The sequence below is a fragment of the Muntiacus reevesi genome, chromosome 18 (genome assembly GCF_963930625.1).
Source record: "Muntiacus reevesi chromosome 18, mMunRee1.1, whole genome shotgun sequence".
Classification (NCBI taxonomy): Eukaryota; Metazoa; Chordata; class Mammalia; order Artiodactyla; family Cervidae; genus Muntiacus; species Muntiacus reevesi.
In genome coordinates this window covers 40,199,124-40,211,969 of record NC_089266.1, presented here as the reverse complement: position 1 = coordinate 40,211,969, position 12,846 = coordinate 40,199,124, and positions in this window count along the sequence as shown.

The following is a 12,846-nucleotide window of genomic DNA, read 5'->3' as shown; positions in this document are numbered from 1 at the left end:
CAGGGTTGGGAAGCTGACAGCCGTGTGTGGTCTGCCTTCCTGAGATTCAGTTTTCTCATTTGTCAAGTGGGAATAAATGATAATACCTGCCTGGTAGGGTAGGTGTGAAGATAGAAATAAATCAAATGTAAATTTCTAAAACTGTATAGGTGTGCATAAATGGCAGCCATTGTTGTTGTTGTTGCAATTGCTTTATTATTGAATTTTTAAAAGTTGGAACCCAAGTGCCAGTTTTTCCAACTCCAGTTTGGTAAATAGTTTATTCTGTCTCCAGTGATTTGTAATGCCACATCTCTATAATGGCACCTCCAGCCATCTCTGTTTAATGCCTGTCTGATCTGGGAATCTCTTGGCTTCATTGTTCATTTCCAGAATCATCTTGAGTGTTCTTGGTTCATTTCACTTTCAAGGGAATTTCAGAATCCCTTTGTTTAATGTAATCATTCATGTGATTATTCTTCTGTGACTCTTCCATATCTCTTCTGTGTATATTTCTTTCTCAAGGTGGCTTCCCTCCTGGTGGCAAAATGACTGCGAGAGTTCTAGGAATCATACACGTGCTCCATTGTGCACAAAAGGGGCAGAGATTTATCCCTCAAATCCTGACCCATAGAAACTGTGAAATAATAAATGCTCATTGTCATTTTAAGCCAATATGTGGGGTTTTTTAAAGCATTTTTCTTCTTTTAATTTATTTTTGTTTATTTATTTGGCTGCACTGGGTCTTAGTTTTGGCACACGGGATCTTTGATCTTTGATGCAGCACATGGAATCTTTTAGTTGCAGCATGAGGATCTAGTTCCCCCAACCAGGGTTCCCTGCATTGAGAACTGCAAGTCTTAGCCACTGGACCATCAGGGAAGTCCCTAAGCCAGTACGTTTTGAGGGAATTTGTCACACAGCTATCGATAATGAATACAGCAGTTAACGTTTCCCAGCCTTTCCTGCAGTTGGCTGAATTCTGTTAATCTGAACAGAAGTGGTGTGTGTCACTCCCAGGCCTGTCCCTAGTGCAGCCCTCACACTCCTTCCCTTTTCTCCTGTCTCAAAGACCTACGGCAGCCATGGGAGCCACAAGCTAAAGATTGTAGAATCCAAGAGAAGGAGCCAGGTTCTTCATTCTGCCTGGAGGAAAACTGCCTGACCAGGAAGACTCACCTGAATGACTACACGAGTGAGAAACTTTCATGTTTAAGCCTTCGAGTTAAGGGATCTATCGCCTTTAGCATCTAATATCGTCTTCACTAGTACACTTTTCATATAGCATTTTACAGATCTTTTAAAAATACAATCAATGTTCATTTAAATGTGCTTATATATTTACTGATTGCTTTGCTTTGCATCTCAGACATTCCATGTGGAATCTTCTTTTTTTTCTTGCCTGAGTTATATCTTGTAGAATTTCCTCCAGTGAGAGCCCACTAGTAATGACTCTGTCACCTTTATTTCTCCTGTGTAAGTCTGGTTGGTTCTACTTTTTTATTATTTTAAATATTTACTTACTTATTTGGCTGTGCCAGGTCTTAGTTGCAGCACTTGAGTTCTTTGATTTTTGGTGCAGTATACAGGATCTTTAGCTGCAGCATGCAAACTCTTAGTTGAGACATGTGGGATCTACTTCCCAGACCAGGGATCGAACCTGGGCTCCCTGCATTGGGAGCACGGAGTCTTAGCCACTGGACCACCATGGGGGTCCCTGTTCTTTTTGAATCACTTTGAAGATATGATGTTGTCTTCCTACTTCCATTGCTGTGGATGAGATGTCAGCTTCAGAATAACTGTTGCTCCTTTGAAGGTATTTGTGTTTTCCAGATTGGTTTTGAAATCTTTTCACTGTTTTTAGTTTCTGATGTATCACTATGACACATTGAAGTGTGTGGGTTTAAAAAATATATATATATATGTATATATATATGTATATCTATATTCTAGGATTTGTTGGGCTTCTCAGATTTGTGGTTTGTTACCTCTTCTCAGATTGGCAAATTTCCTCACTTTTGTCTTTTCAGATACTGCTTCTGTTGCACTTCGTTTTTTCTCTTCTTATGGTTCTTCAATCACACATAGGACATTCTTTCTCTCTCCTTCACATCTATTCTTCTCACTTTTGCTTTACAGATAATTTTGTTACATGTGTAAAAACAATTTTATTTTTGAGGACAAATGTTTACTCATAGTTTTTTTTTTTTTAAGCAATTCCTAGAATTCTAAAAGGATTTATATCTGTAAATTAGTTCAATGCCCAGTTGTTATTTAGTCACTAAGTCATATCCAACTCTTTGGCTACCCCATGGACTACAGCCCACTGGGCTCCTCTGTCCTTGGTACTTCCCAGACAAGAATGCTGGAGTGGGTTGCCATTTCCTTCTCAATATTTTACAGATAATTTTAAAAAGCATTTCCGTGTGCTTCAGTTTAATTTGATCCTCCTAATTTGTGCTATGGGCAGGACAAAGTGCCTTTTTGGCCAATAAGAACTCTTTTGTCAGCCAGGCAAAGGCATTTGCCCAAGGACACACAGGAAGACAGTGAATCAAGTGGTACCAAAGAGGCAGGATAATCTACTCCAAAAAGTTTGAGCTCCGGGGACAGATAGCCAGGGGTTTGAGTCCTGGATCTGCTACTCAATAGCGTAGTAACCCTGGACCAGTCACTTAATCGCTTCTTGCTTGGGTTTCTTCATCTGCAAAATGGGAACCATAATGACTAACTGGCAGGGCTGTTTGGGGAAGTTCATTAGATAATATATGCCAGATTCCTGGCACCAAATAGGTACTCAATAAATATTTGATGAATGAATTAATAAAGTGTTTAGCCAGCTTGGCGTACAGTCTCTCAATCAATGTTAGCTATTGCTATTATGCTTATATTTTATTTATATGTAAATGTATTCATTTAGTACTATTAATTTTGTCATTTCAACAGGCCCTCTGAATTTCGGATCCTCTCTGGTCTCCGGTCCTACCCCCACCCCCCCACCCCCGCCACACACACACGCCCACCCCCCACCAACCCCATCACCTCTGCCCCTCCAGGCTCTTCGAGACTTTCCCAGTCCCAACCATAAATCAGGCTCTGCAGACCCTGGGTCTGTAATTAACAAGCCGAGGTGGGCGGGCCTGGGGTAGTCACACCCCACCCTGTCCTAGGGGCTTCCTGCTCCTGCATCCTCTCCAAAGGCAGGAGGGAGGATGCAGGCAGCTGGGGGGTCTCCTATACACCCCTGATTTACTGTGCTCTGTGTGAAGGAGATTTATGGGCTATGACCTGGAGCTTGGACTGTGAGGAGGGTGGGACGCAGAGAGAGAAGACCCAGTGGTCAGCTGCCTAAATTCTGTGGGGGTGGTCACATACATCCTGCCACAATTCCAGCTCAGGGACCCCGGGTCCTGGCTCCTCCTTTGACCCAGTCTCCCAGGGCCAGGTCTCTGAGCTGGGCGATCCATGGGCTCACTGACTCTTGAGGACGTCCTGCAGCTTGTGGTATCTGTCGCCCTGTTTTTCAATGAGAAGACGAAATCTCAAGACTTCATTTGCCCTGACTACAAAGCTTCAGGGTTTTTTTGTTCCATCCTCAATTATTTCTTGTGGGTCGATATAAAAATTTTCCTCCAACTCAGCTCTATCCCTCCCCCATAAAGGAAAGAGCCACCTGCTTGGGATGGGTCAGGGAAGCGGGGAGAGGGAGCAGACATTCTCTGGGCACTGCAGAAGCCGACCTTAGCTTCAGAACAGCCGTTTGCCTGACTGGTTTCATGCCCAGTTCATAGATGTGGAAACAAAGCCTCCTAGAGGTTTAGCGACTCCTAGGAGGTCAGGTCAAAACTTTTCTCTCTGGCTCCCCATCTTGGTGAATTGAACAGAACCATCATTCACCTGGCCTTCCCTGGTGGTTCAGCCGGTAAAGAATCTGCCCACAGTATGGGAGAGATCCCCTAGAGAAGGGAATGGCTACCCACTCCAGTATTCTTGCCTGGAAAATCCCATGGACAGAGGAGCCTGGCAGGCTATAGTCCATGGGGTCTTAAAGAGTTGGACATAACTAAACAACTAACACAAACATCATTCTCCTAGTTGCTCCAGCTAAACCTCCAGGAACTGTCCTAGCATCTCCCCCACTCGCTGTCCACACACTCCCATAAACTCACGATCCAGTGGTCCACCGTGTCACCTTTACATCCCAGTTCACTCTCCAGTGTTTCCCCTCCTCCTCACCCTCATGGCCACTGCTCTGTCCAAGCCTCATGGTGGAAGAGTCCCTGCACTGCTCTTCCTGGCCTTCTTGCCTCAGTCCACCCACCTTTCATGCCTCCCTCCTGCACTCAGTACCCGCTCCACTTGTTACCACTTCCACACAAATATGGTCACTTGCCTTCCGGCCATGATGGCAGGGTCAACCCAAGCAGTTCACAGACTTCGTCCTGTGGGTGTTACTGGTGTGAACAACAGCAACAAGCATCCTCTGGACAAATACATTTGGAACATGATGGATTTGAACAAAACCAGGCAGGTTTCTCTGCTGATTCCTGGGATTCTCCAGTGTGCTGACACAGAAATGGAAATAGTCTTCAGCTTTGCCAAATGCATTGACAGAAGATCCTTTCCTCACAGAGCATCTCCCAGGGCAAGCTTTCCAGCACACAGACCTGCTGAATAATTACCAATTGGTTGATTGTTAATTGAAACCAGGTGGGAATATGGCTTAAGCTCCATAGGAAGGACACTCAGGTAACCTCCTTAACTTCTCTGAGACTGCGTTTATTCCTCTGGAGATGGGACGATAACAACAACCGCCTCAGCGGTGATCTGCGCCTGAGACAGCACTTGAAACACCATTGGACAGTGATGGCGGTCGTGTCCTCTGCCTTAACAGTGCTTCCTTGAGGGAGGAGGCAAATAAATTAGCTCTTAGATGCAGAACTCAATTCTTTTACTTATTTTATTATAAACTTTTTTTTATGGCCCTGCCGCGAGGTGGGCAGGAGCTTAGTTCCCCAACCAACACTCCCTTCAGTAGAAGTGCAGTCTTAACCCCTGGACCACCAGGGGAGTCCCTAAATTCTTTTTCTTCAAAGGTGTTCCTTTGGGCTATATCAGAGAGTTTATTGTCCTTCACATATGACTGACTCAAAAGAGAATGTTTTACTCCTGGAATCAAAGAAACTTTGAAGAGAGAAGCCTGGGAGATGGGGGCGGGGGGCGGGGGGCGGGGTGGGGCGGAACGCTGGTGGTGTTCGGGCGCCCTCTGCTGGTCACGTCCTGGAACTCCAAGGGGACGCTCAAGCGAGGCCTCTAGGCCTGAGGCCCAGGGCTTTGCCTTTTGCGGCCACACAAATCTGGGAGGTAAGAAGAAACGGCTCTGTGTCCCTGGTCGGCTTCCCCCTGCACTCCTCTCAGGGCCTCGCCGAAGTTTCACCACTTGCAACCCTCAGTTTTTCCGTAGCCCCCGTCTCAGCTGGTAGTCCACCCTTACCGTCTGTGCCATAAAGGAAGCATTGAGAACACCGGATGTGAACTCTCCACTTCCAGCCCACCGCCCACAAGAGTGTCTGTACCCACCTGTGCCCCCTTCCTCCTGCTTTCGGAAGCTTTCCCCGCTGGGCCGGAAAGCCCTTCCCCTCTCTTACAAAACCTAGACTTGGCCCCTCTCTCCAGTATTTGTTTCCTTAGAAATGAGTTTAGATTTACAGAAAATTTCAGCCTAATACAGAGTTCTCATATGCTTTGCGCCCAGTTTCCTTAATTATTAACCTCTTACATAGTACCTTTGTTACAATTAATGAACCAATATCGATACATTATTATTATTATTAACTCCATATTATTAATAGCTCCATATTAACTTCATTGTGTGTGTGTGTGTGTGTGTGTGTGTGTGTGTGTGTGTGTGTGTGCCTGTGCCTGTGTGTCAGTTGCTCAGTTGTGTCTTGACTCTTTGTGACCCATGGACTGTTGCCCACCAGGCTCCTCTACGGAATTCTCCAGGCAAGAATACTGGAGTGGGTAGCCATTCCCTTCTCTGGAGATCTTCCCAACCCAGGGATCAAACCAGGTCTCCTGCATTGTAGGCAGATTCTTTACCGTCTGGGCCACCAACTCATCGTGTTGGACACCTTAAATATTTGCAAGTTTTATTTAAAATATATAAAGAAAGAAAAAAAGGCATCACCATAAAAGAAAGTAAAATAAACAAAATGTTATCAAGATACCCTTTCTCTCACTTGAAGATACAAAATAGTGAAAATAGTTGCTGAAATCCCCAAGCTTTAGGAACTTTTGCTCTGGTTCTTGCTTCTGGTGATTTCATAGCTGTGAAAAATGGATAGTTTCCTTTTTTTTTTTTTTCTTTCTTTCTTTAAGGGAACCTGCCACCTGGGATCAAATAAGAACTTGATTAAGAAAATAAGACCCGGAGAGATGCCTGCTAGTTGTTAGGGTCCTCCAACAAAACAGAACCAATAAGAGATTATGATATTTTGATTTTTTGAAAGTATTGAATTTTGTCATAATACTGCTTCTGTTTTATGTTTTGATTTCTTGGCGCCCACAGCGTGTGGAATCTTAGCTCTCTAACCGGGGATCGAACCGGCCTACCCTGCATTGGAAGGTGAAGTCTTAACTACTGGGCCTCCTGGGAAGTCCCTATGATATTGTGACTTATAATAAGAAGCACAGACTTGGTATTCATCCCCATTTCTGGCACACAGCTCTAAAAACTCTTGGAATTTCCTAAGTGATAAATGCTTTTCGATGTATTAATGAGATGCCTATTGGACTGTATATAAGGATGGGGGCTGGTTACTGGGAGAACCAGCCATGTGATTAGAATATTGGAATTTTTATTCCTAACCCCCTGACTTCTGGGGAGGGAAGAGGGGCTGAAGTTGAATGGATTGCCAATGGCCAATGGTTTAATTAATCATATGTCTAGAATGACACCATCAAACTCCAAATGATTGGGTTCAGAGAGCTTCCAGGTTGGTGGACTCATGGAGATTTGGAGAGAGTGGCACACCATGCCTTTTGCCCATACCTTCCCCTGTGCATATCTTTCTCCTGGCTGTTCCTGAGTTATAAATAACAAGCTAGTAATATAGTAAGTAAAGAGCTTCCCACGTGGATCAGTGGTAAAGAATCTGCCTCCCAATGCAGGAGATGCAAGAGACGTGGGTTCAATCCCTGGGTTGGGGAGAGCCCCTGGTTGGGGAGAGCACAACCACCCACTCCAGTATTCTTGGCTGGAGAGTCCCATGGATAGAGGAGCTCGGCGGTCTCCAGTTCACGGTGCTGCAGAGAGTTGGACATGACTGAATATAGCGCGTGAGCGCGCCTACACACACACACACACACACACACACACACACACAGCAAGTAAAATGTTTCAGTGTTCTATGAACAGATCTAGCAAGTTAGTTGAACCCCAGGAGGCTCGCTGAAACACACACACACACACACACACACACACACACACACACAGCAAGTAAAATGTTTCAGTGTTTTATGAACAGATCTAGCAAATTAGTTGAACCCCAGGAGGCTCGCTGAAACCTCCAGTCTCTAGCCAGTCAGTCAGAAGCACAGGTGACAACCTAGACTTTTGATTGGCATCTGAGGTTGGGGAGGGGGTCAGTCTTTATGGAACTGAGCGCTTATCTTGTGGGATCTGATGCTGCCTCTAAACATATGGTACCATAATCCAGCTAGTGTCAGATAATGTCTTGCTGTGTGGGAGAGGCCCACACATCAAAATTGGGTGCAGAATTGGAGATTTCTCTCTCTCTTCCCTGGTGGTTCCATCAGTAAAGAATCTGCCTGCAATGCAGGAGACTAGGGTTCGATCCCTGGGTAGGGACGATCCCCTGGAGAAGGAAATGACTGCCCCCTCCACTCTTCTTGTCTGGGAAATCCCATGAACAGAGGAGCATAGCAGGCTACAGTCCATGAGGTTTCAGAGTCAGATATGACTGAGTGACTAATGCTCTCTGTCTCTTTGGGGTAATCGTGGGGCATCCATATGGAGATATTCACAACAGGCAAAGGGTTCTAGAAGCCCGAGGGAGAGCTGAGCGTGGAGATACAGATGGAGAGTGAGCAGCAGATGCTGGTGGCTGTTAACACCAGGTTGATGCCAGTGGATCATAGTGCCCAGGGGAAACGTGTAGAGAGCAGTGGTGAGTCATTAGGATCATGAAAGTAGTGGGTGATAAAGAGGAGTCCTCGAAGGAAGCTGAAGACGGAGGTCAGCGAGGTGGGAAGGAAACCACGAAAGAAGATTCATGGAAACCAGTGAGCCAGAGCCTCACATTTTAAGAAGGCAGCCACAGTCGTGAGCCAGAGGCTCAGGAGAAGTCAAGTAAGATGATTAGCCATTGGGTACTGGCTGGATTATGAGGTGTTTCAAAATACAAGGAAGGAGCGATTTCCCCAGCAGTCCAGTGGTTAAGACTCTACCTTCCACTGCAGGGGGCACGGGTTTGATCCCTGGTTGGAGACTGAAGATTCTGCATGTCATGAGGTGTGGCCAAAAAGTAATAAAAATTATTTCAGAAAAAGTCACAACCAAAAAATTAATGGAACTCATTAACAAATTAAAGGAGAAAAGCAATATATAAAGAATATATAGTTATATATAAATATATATACATATATTTGCATAAAGAAATTCTTGAAGGATAAATGAGAAATTAATAATCGTGGTTTCAGAGTCTGGAGTGGAGCATAATTGGAAGGATGGGGAACAGAGGTGGGAAATAATCACTTTATGGAATACTTGTTCCTGCTTTTGTTTTTAATTTATGTATTATGGCTGTGCTTGGGCTTCTTTGCTCCTTGGGCTTTTCTCCAGTTGTGGCAGGCTGGGGCTACTCTCTGATTGAGGTGTGCAGGCTTCTCCTTGCAGTGGCTTCCCTTGCTGTGGAGCAGGGCTTAGGGCATGCAGGCTTCAGTAGTTGTAGCTCCTGGGCTCTAGAGCAGAGGTTCAGTAGTTGTGGTGCATGGGCTTAGTTGCTCTGCGGCATGTGGGATCTTCCCAGATCAGGGATCAAACCTGTGTCTCTTGAATTGGCAGGCGGAATTCTTTATCTCTGAGCTACCAGGGAAGCCCTTGTTCATACTTAAAAAAAAATTTTTTTTCAACCATGTGCTTCTATGATCTCTTTTCACTTTTGTATTGGGGTATAGCTGATTAACAATGTTGTGGTGGTTTGAGGTGAACAGTGTAGGGACTTAGCCCTCCATGTGCATGAATCCATTCTCCCTCCACGTCCCTTCCCATTCAGGCTGTCACGTAACATTGAGCAGAGTTCCATGAGAATGGATTCGTGTATATGTATGGATGAGTCCCTTTGCTGTTCACCTGGAACTATCACAACGGTAGCTTCTATTATCTTTTTAAAACAGACTTTATTTTTTAGAGCAGTTTTAGATTCATGGCAGCATTGAGCAGAAGGTACAGAGATTTCTCATCTGCCGCTGCCTCCACACGTGCACAGCCCCTGCCATTATCCACATCCCCTATCACAGTGGCGCATTTGTTACAATGGAGGAACCAACACGGACACATCCCTCCCACCAGAGTCCACGGTTTCCATTAGGGTTCATCCTTGGCTTTGTACATTCTGTGGGTTTGAGTAAATGTATGATGACATGTACCCACCATTATGGTATCATACAGAGTAACTTCATTGCCCTTAAAACCCTCTGTGCTCTCCCTGTTCATCCTTCTTTCCCCCCATCCCTTACCTCCGGCAACCAACTGTTTTCTTTTTACAAAACTTAATTTTTTTATTTTTTAAAAAATAGACTAGTTTTTTAAAAGTCATAATAAATAGCATCTGCAGAGCAGTTTTAAAAAATCATAATAAATAGCATCTGCAGAGCAGTTAAAAAAAAATAGACTAGTATCTTCAGTCTCACTGCTTGGGTTTGGATCTCCTCACTTCCATGGCTGTGTAACCTCTGGCAAATGGATGAACTTGTCTAAGCCTCCATTTTCTCATCTCTAAAGTGGATGTAAAAAACAAATAAAGTGGATGTGCTAACTATGTTGCAAGACTGCTGAAAGATAAATAAGATACAATTTGAGAAGCGTTCAGCAGAGCACCTGGCACTTGCTAAACACACATCCAAGTACATACAGTTGTCATGGTTATCCTTTGTCCTCTTGTCATCTCGGTGGAAGTCGCCTTCCATTGTCCCATTGAGCATCTCATATCCATCCCTCCAGAGGAAATCTGATTGGGTGATGTTGTTGTTTTCTAGTGTGGCGCATCCCTATTGGACAGACTCTCACAGACCCACATTATGGCTGGTCGGTCATTTTTATGTCCAGCCTATCCGTAGCCACTTTGTGCTTGGGCTCCATCCCCAGGCCAAACCACCGGCACCAGAAGAATAGTCCAGGCAGGTGACACAGGAGGAAACAAGAATCCTCCCCCAAATGACCACTTTCCTCGGAGGAGGACTCTGGGGGTACTGGGCACTCAGAACTATTTGTGTGGTCCAGTTGGTTGGGAAAGGAAAAGAATCCAGAAAGAGCCTGGAAGAAAATGAGGGGAAAGGGATTTAACACTCTACTGTTATTGGTTTAGGGTTGTTGGAAGCATTCATGGAATCAATCCACATACACTCTCTAGCAAAGTGCTGGGCATGTTGTAAACACTCAATATGTAGTAGCGTTGAGGATGACAGTGAGGATGGTGGTGGCGGTGATGATTTTGACTGTTAACATGTCTATTTGAGGTGGAAGAACAGCTACAGGTAGAATGATGGGGAGAGGGAGATAAAGGACAAGGATGGTACTCAGACAGGGGTCATGAGGGTCTAAGGTTTCAAAGCAGGAGCAGTTCCTGGGGATGTAAGAGCCCAAGCCCACGTCCTGGAAGTGGGAGTGTGGTGAGTACACACGGCAGCCCCTTCCTGCCCTACCTACAGACAGATTCACTTCATGGAGGGGGCTGTGCGTGAGGTTTTTCTGCCTCGGAGAAGGAGCGCTCCAGCAGAGCCACTGGGTGGCACACACTGGGTATGAGCCGCCTGGTGCAAGCTTGGGCTGCAGGGGAGGTTCCAGAACATGGAGCTATTTATAGCCTGGCACAGATGCCCAATTCCCAGCTAAGGGAGGGGGCGTGGTAGATGGGAAGCAATCTTGCTTTCATCATTTATTATTTTATTAACCACTTAGGATGCTGAATGCAGTGAGCATCATCTGGTTGCCTCCCTGTTTCCCTATTGGCAGTTCCTTTCTGCTTGTTACTTCAGGAACAACATCCTTCCCCAGGGGCCAAAGAGGGGCCAAGGAGAAAATGAAATTGACCAAGTGACAATGAATGGGGGCAAAGAAGGGATAAATATTCATCCTGCTCCATCAGCAGTGGGAGTGGGTCCAAAAAAACACTTAGCCTCACAAATTGCTCACTTATCCTCCCCATGGCGAGTTTGCTCCAAATGGTTTGGAAAACTATTGCCACTAATCAAAGGCATCAGGCCCATTGCTGGAAGGGGGCCAGGATGGGCCCAGCAGGAATCTGAATTGTGCCTGGATTCATTATCTCTATCTAGTCCAGCGTTTTAGTGGTAGGTTTTTTTGGTCTGATTTCAAAGTGAGATAGTTAGATCATTATTTGTTAAATTATAGCTTTTAATTAGCAGCTCTATTGAAATGAAAAGCCTAAGAGAAACTCATATGCCTCTACGCTTTTGTTTGGAATTTATAATTGTCGCCAGTTTGGAAAAGATTATTTGGGGGCGGTAAAGTTTTTTTTAAAGAAATCCTCAAATTATATGCTTTTGGGGGGAGGAGTGATGGGAAATGCCAGTAAGCTAGATACACAGACCCTACAAGTGATGCTGTTATTATTATCCTGCCCAGGGTCCTTGTATTTGCAGAAAAAGAGAGGGGGTAGATGTTTGGCAATCATTCATATGTTTTCCCCCAGGTTGAGCCCAAGATGGCAGTTGAGGCATTAATGGGGTGGTGAGTTTGACAGAAGGTGGTTAGCCAAGCCCCTGGTTACAGAGGGAGTTTTGTTCATACCGGTCGCAGAGTCAGACACAACTGAGCGACTCAACAACCACCACCCATTCCTGATTCCCATGGAAGATGGGAAAGATGGGGGGCCCTTGGTCAGCATTGGTAGATATTTTCCCCTGGCTCCTTGGGAATGCTCCAAATGCTGAAACGCATTTGGGAGGAAGGAGAAAACTTCCTTATTCCTTGTTTCAACTTTGCAACCTTCCTCTCCCCTGGGTTTGCCCTTGTTCCGCTAGTTGCAGAGTGATCTTGGATCCAGCAGGGGGCGCGCCACTGCCTGATTTAGAGCTTGTCCCTCCATCTCGCGCGGAACCACACCCCCACCATCTGCACCAACTTTCCTTCCTGTCTCTGTGTGGGTTTTCCTTCTCTGGTAAGAGCAAGGATGTAGATTACAATCTTTGCGCGTTAGGCCTCGGGCCGGGAGCGGCTGTCAAGGCGAGCGCCCTGGTTTCCTTCAATCTTTTCACAACCAAGGGGAGCATCACCGCCTACTGCATTGGGGGCCAAGGCAGCGAGAGCCCCCGCTCCCCAGAATCTGAACCATTTCCCTCAAGACTCCTTTGCTCTGTGCTTTGCAGGTCCTACCGACAGCAGACGGGAAGCCTCTCTAGAGTGTGGGGTGAGCCCACAGCCACTGTCCCTCTTCCGATTTCCTGTGGTGCTTGGACATCTTTGTACTGTTGGGTCACAAATCGCATTAGAACAGAGACCAGGGTTGTCCTCTGATCTGTTAGCGCAGGGCTAACATGGGCACATGATACATAATGAATGAATGAATTAATTAATGGAAACTGTTCTTTTCATTATTTCTT